This window comes from Limulus polyphemus, unplaced genomic scaffold (genome assembly GCF_000517525.1).
Source record: "Limulus polyphemus unplaced genomic scaffold, Limulus_polyphemus-2.1.2 Scaffold5839, whole genome shotgun sequence".
NCBI lineage: Eukaryota > Metazoa > Arthropoda > Merostomata > Xiphosura > Limulidae > Limulus > Limulus polyphemus.
The window spans coordinates 3,242-9,936 of NW_013671449.1; the positions used below are offsets into that span (position 1 = coordinate 3,242).

Genomic DNA, 6,695 nt, shown 5'->3' on the forward strand with positions numbered 1-6,695 from the left:
CACTATTCGTTGGTAAAAGAGTAGCTCAAGAGTTGACGGTGGGTGGTGATGACTATCTGCCTTCCCTCTAGTCTTACACTGCTAAATTAGGGACGGCTAGCGCAGATAGCTATGATGTCTGATGATGTCTTATGATGTCTGCAGCTCCCATCATGCCAACTAACATAAAATATAAACTTACAACCATTCTAGTTTTATTAAAACAAAAACAATATGGAATCCTTAATAGCCGCGGCACATGAAATTATTTTAGCCAGGATTAGAGTAAATTGAGACCTTGGGCGTAGTCAAATACATCAGTCGAAAGTGTTTGACCTCCTGAGTTCAAAACTTTAATTATATCTCAAACCGGTCAAGAGATGGCGGAGCTATGAGCTAAAAGCTTGTACTTGAAAAGAAACTCGGAGCCATTCTATGAGCCGCCATGCCGCAGCTAAAATGACTTGAAATATATTGTTGGTTTATTATTAATAAACATTTAACCCATTAAACAGGGATTGGGTATTTCAATTTAGTTAACTGCCAATTAAAATTTTACCTAAAGACAATTCTGCCATTGTATTTTAATGTTGTTTTCTTTTCTACAAAGGTTTGTTGATGATAAATATAAAATCAATCGACGGTTATTCGATTCAAAATTAAACAGACGTAGGTTAAATATTAGCTATATGTAACGTACATAATAACTTGTGGTGAGGACAATAACCTCTGACTTGTAAAGTAATGCAAAATACTAATATCAAAGGTTGAATTGTGGTCATGTGCAATGGACAAAATAACTCATGAAGAGGTCACTAACCTCACATTGCTGTAAAGAATACTAAATTCAAAGGGACAAGCTCTTTAGGAATTAAAACTGCCCATTTGAAAAAAAAAACACTTCCTCTATATTTTTGTCACTGTTTTGATATTTTTTACTATCTGGTTTTCCTCACTCTCGTGCATTTGCCAAATTCGTTTCTCACTAAAAAAACCTGGAATTAACAGGTAATAAATTGTATTTTCTTGTGCTGAATGAATACACACTTGATATTAACACATATTGTAGTATTTGATGTTTTCAAGCGAAACAATATCTTGTACTGAATGACTAGGTCATATGCCCTTAAGGGTTAGACATGGACATCTCTAATTCAAAACTGAAGAAAACAAGCCAGTACCAACCGTCACCTTATACGACTACGCCTAACCAAATAGCGAGAATGTTATCAAAGTTATAACTCCCACAAAACTCAAAGTTCAGATGTATTCAGCGACATAACGAGGCTTAAACCTTGGGCCCCCCACTACGCTAACCATCAGACTATGCACATATTTTAAGAATGAGATGAATATATTTGTTTATATGCACCTGAAAGCTCATATTTTATTAAACAAATACAATGCAGTATTGTAACAAATTACGTAAATGCATCATGCTTTTTCTTATGTACATTACATACAATACGAGATTATGCGTTATATATGTATATTTTATTTTAGGACCACAAACGACACAAGAAGTCGATGACGAAAAGGAAAAAAATAAACAGATAAGAAGATCAAGTATGTTGTCGTCAACCTTCATTAAGTAAATAGTCCAAATGTCTCCGATTTTGGTCGAAATGGAGCTTCTAGTAAACTACGTATTTTCCTATTTTCAAAACAAAATATTGAAGGTTATTCCATTCTTCTAGTATATGTGAAAGTCTATATTTTTACTTTATTCATATATGTGTGCGAATATGTAGTTTAGGTAACACACTTATCGCCAGTAATCTTTCTGGCAAAGACTTATACGTCTTTCTATCTTTGTTTTGTTTTGTTGGTTTCAAAAAATAATAGTAATTAAATCATGAAATATTACATTTTTTCTTCCAAGAATTACTAGCCTTACATAAAAGGAAGTCATAATTTTGAAGTTACATAACCAAAAACTGTTTTATATGAAATATTAAAATTGTGTGCCATATGTTCTTATAAAACGTGATATTTGATGATTGTATACTTCGTGTTTTAATTATCTTGATATGAAAATATCTATGTCCGATTATCAATCTACAAATAAAAATAACTATTCAATATTTTATGTTAGCTTCTAAAATTACTAGTAATAGTTTTATTCCTCAGGAAAACTTGTACATCGAACTTCTTTGGTAGAAATATCAACTCGCAAATGAAACACTAAATGTGTTCTCGTAAAATATTAAATGTGTTAACATAAAGTATTGAATCTGTTAACATAAGGCATTGGTTCACAATTTTTTTCGTGGCGCGAAACTACGCCTACAAAATATCACCTTCGTTTTGACCATACATAAAACAAATCCAAGAAATTGTACTAATAATAATGCTTTGTTAAGCTTTTCTCTTTTTTTTTTAATGATGAAGGTAAAACAACGCATTCAATTATTTATCTTCATCCTACCCCCCAGTGGCACAGCGGTATATCTGCGGATTTACAACGCTAGAAACCGGGTTTCGATACCCATGGTGGGCAGAGCACAGATAGCCCATTGTGTAGCTTTGTGCATAAATTCAAACAAACAATCTTCATTCTGATTGGTAATGGATAGTAATTACAATTATCTTACATAATCTGGTTCACATCATAACAGTCGTTAAATTGGTGGTATAAATATTGCCTAGACTACTACTGTGACTGTCGTATGATCCGGCCTGATTGGTAATGGATAATAATTACAATTATCTTACATAATCTGGTTCACATCATAACAGTCGTTAAATTGGTGGTATAAATATTGCCTAGACTACTACTGTGACTGTCGTATGATCCGGCCTGATTAGTAATGGTATTGACGAAGGCCTCATCGGCATTAGGTATGGCAGATGTAGTGTAGTTGGCATATTATTCCATATTCTTCTTTGTTTCACTCGTTATTTCTTATAATAGTTTCTCCAAAAGCAGTTGTAGACTTGTTAGTCCTAGTTCTATTTTCACATCTTTCAGTCAGTTAATTTTTTTTTATCTTGTTTGGACTAGTAATGAAAATCCAGATTCTCAACGGTATTAAAATGTGACGTTTTATAAAGAATTATCATGATTTTATTGATGTTATTCTTATTGGGTGAAAAGTAATAAAATATGAAATGCTGCTTCTTTTTTTACTGTACATTTTACAGAAACATAAAATATTTTCCGGGATACTTGCGACACCAATTCAAACCTTCGGCAACCCACACTTTGAAAAACCCTGAAATAAAGTTTTGGATGTGTTAACGCAAAATACTGGATGTGTTAACATGAATCATTGAATGTGTTAACATAAATTATTGAATCTATTGAGATAAAGTGTTGAACCTGTTAACATAAATTGTTGGACGTGCTAACGTAAAGTATTGGATGTGTTAACATGAAGCATTGAATGTGCAAACGTAAATAATTGGATGTGTGTATTGATGAAAAGCAATGGTTGGGTGAATATAAGGTAAGGTTTTCTTTCCATATGACAAGAAGGGAAACTTCCTCCCACAACTAACTTTCTTTATTTTTTTGCAAATTTGAGGGTTTTATTTCTAATGATAACTTTTGGTATGAGAAATCTATGTACCCTAAAAACTGCACCATTTTAGATATGCTTGTAAAAACCAACTTGGGGAATACAACTAGATCATGTTTATAGACGTACTAGAATAATTTGTTTAAAAAAAGTAATAATAATACAACCAGATTACAACTCACAACTTCCTACTGAATTACTTGATCAATCATACAGAAATTGATCACTCTGACGTCACCAGTCTTTTAACATACTACTAGGTGAGTAAAGTTTCGAACAGTCAGAACAGGAGCTTTTCAAAGATGGAGTTTTGTCAGTTTAAACTCGTTCCTAAAAAGACTGTTGGTTTACAAACAAACTCTGATAGCAATTCGCTGCCCAGAATACAACACACTGCACAATTGTTTTCATAATTCTTCCAGGGTCACGCCCCCGGGCCCACTAGAATGGAGTTCTACCTTCGGCATTCATATATCCAGCGTCAAAACACTCACCAAATAAAATCCCCTATAAAAAATCTTCAATAAAAACCCATGAGTTTTGGATGTTTAAACAGCATCCAATTTCGAAAGTACACATCCGAATATTAACTGAACAGTCGAATGTCATCAACAAATTTAATGACCATGGTAGTAGTACTACTACTACTATAGAATTTCAAAAACAAATATTCTAAGTTTAAATATACTCAGCAGTCAAGTTAAACAGTTTGTGTATTTTGAAAAACTTGACAACACATACATGTACATATCCACAAAATTATATGTCATCTCTTTCGGATTCATTATGAAAAACACTGAAGAACATATACTTTTGCTGCGGTGAAACGTCTAACTTGCTTAAAAAAGAAAAAAGAAGAAATGTGTGGGATAAAGAAAAACGGATTATTTATTCCCTGTCGGGAAACAATATAAGTTAATTTGTAACTCACTGCCATAAAGAAAGAAACATTTTATAATTGTTTAGTTTTTGTATACGCCCATACCAGTTTATATAGTACAGTTTATGAACACTGTGTGGAAAAAAACTACCCATCGTTTCCGAAAAGTTATTAAATATAACCGAATCATCAAAGTGACATAAATATATTCAAAGTTTTAGTCCAATACCTTTTATCTGGAAAATACTTAGTTAAGCCCGTAGGATGTTCCCCCTCAAAATAATCAGTATATCTCGGAGAAATCAATTTATCAACAAAGCTTTTTACTTCTAATGTTACTTGCTATTTAGCAGCAAATCGTTTTACTTCTAATGTTACTTGCTATTTAGCAGCAAATCGTTTTACTTCTAATGTTACTTGCTATTTAGCAGCAAATCGTTTTATTTCTAATGTTACTTGCTATTTAGCAGCAAATCGTTTTACTTCTAATGTTACTTGCTATTTAGCAGCAAAGCTTTTTACTTCTAATGTTACTTGCTATTTAGCAGCAAATCGTTTTATTTCTAATGTTACTTGCTATCTCATCCAATTCGCAGAGATTGTCATCAAAGAAAGGTTCGGAAGGAAAAAAGTCGGGGTTCTATAATCAATTTACGGAGACAAAAGTTTTATGGTGGTTTTTATATGCTTGGGGACTTGATGGAAATTAATCAGATGAACAATCTATTACAGCCAGGATCCATTTATGCTTTGCCCAGTCTTTTGGGTATACTGTGTGTTTCTTGAAACTTAGCCACGCAACTAGCAATTAGAGAAGATACAATTTGTCTCTTTGGGGTTGCTTTTTATTTTCTGGTTTCGTGCACCGTATGCATATATCTTTTTCACTAAGTGGCTCACAACTGCTGCGTAGGCCTGACGTGGCCTGGTGGTTATAGCGCTCGACTCGCAATTTGCGGGTCGCAGGTTTGAATCCCCGTTACCGAGCATGTTCGCCTTTTCAGCCGTGAGGGCAATATAATGTAATGGTCAATCCCGTTATTCATTGATAAAATGGTTGGTAAAAAAAAGTCCAAGAGTTGGCGGTGGGTAATGTTGACTAGCTACCTTTCCTCTTGTCTTACACTGCTAAATTCAAAGCAGACTAAAATAGAGGGCGTCTAGCAAATACTGGATTATTCGTGATGTTCCCCGATCCTTCTAGAAACTCATCACGTGTTACCAGAATCACGTGACTTCCGCTGTCGTAACAGTATAAACATGTACTGCTTTTGATACTGTATGCATCATTAACTATATAGTTTATTTTATTTCAAACGAAAATATTTGTTGTGGCCCTTATAACCCTCCGTACTATATATATTTGCATGTTATAGCTTGAAACCTAAGTTTGACCTCGGTAGAATATTGGCTTTGGTTATATGACGTTGTGTCTTCTGTAATAATAAAATACATTTAAATGAATCGAGCTTTTAAATGAAAACGTCACGTTTTACTGCTATAAAGCTAATTGAATAATAATAATATATATTTGTATATAAGCTATACCATAAGTTTCGTGTCTAATGCAAACCGTGAAATTATAAATGTGTTAACTGTCAATTTCAAGTACACTTATTTACTGCTCTAAAATTATCTTAACTGAAAGCAGTTGTTGCTGTTTTATTTTTATTTATTTGTTTTATCCTTAGGTAAAAAAAAGGAAAATCACTGTATACTTGTGCTGAAATATTTTTGAACTCGTAATATACTCATCATACTTTACCTACCGTTTTGCCCCTAATTAACGTCCCCGGAAGCGTTGCATACTGCAAAAGGGGGACGCTGATTTGCCACATGTGATTGGTTGATTTCAATGCTAATAAGTGTGTGTTTTTTTTTCAATCAAAATCCCAGGACTAAAAGTGTATTATATGTTGGATTACTATTGCTGTCAAAATTACAGTAGGGGATTATATGCTGTCACACAACGTAACCTTTATAAAAATCCCGGGAGGAGGAGATAATTGGAGAGGGGACTTTAATTAGGGGCAATACGGTAACTCTGGTCTTAAAACATCTTATCGTGTATTGTTAAATTACACCCCTTCTTAAACGTTCTGATTATCATTATTGCAAATCCTGTTTTATTAACTTAAAGCGTTCCAATCGGATCTTTCACCATAGACATAAATTCATATGATAAATGTTTTGATGGGGTATCTTATAACTCACGTGTTTTCTTGTGAATTTGGGGGGGGGGAGAAGCATACAATGAAACGTTACAATTATTAAGTATGGTCCAATTTACAAGAAACACCACTCACTTCAACTTC

The 6,695-nt window shown here is 33.5% G+C and overlaps 1 long non-coding RNA gene across 1 annotated transcript in view; it reads left to right on the plus strand.

Moving 5' to 3' along the window:
• The window catches only part of LOC111089303, a 2,583-nt gene extending 1,066 nt beyond the window's left edge, over positions 1 to 1,517 (plus strand). The window contains exon 2 of the long non-coding RNA XR_002613580.1: positions 1,483 to 1,517. This is a non-coding gene — a long non-coding RNA (uncharacterized LOC111089303). The remainder of the gene's footprint in view (positions 1 to 1,482) is intronic.
• The last annotated feature ends 5,178 nt before the right edge of the window (positions 1,518 to 6,695 follow it).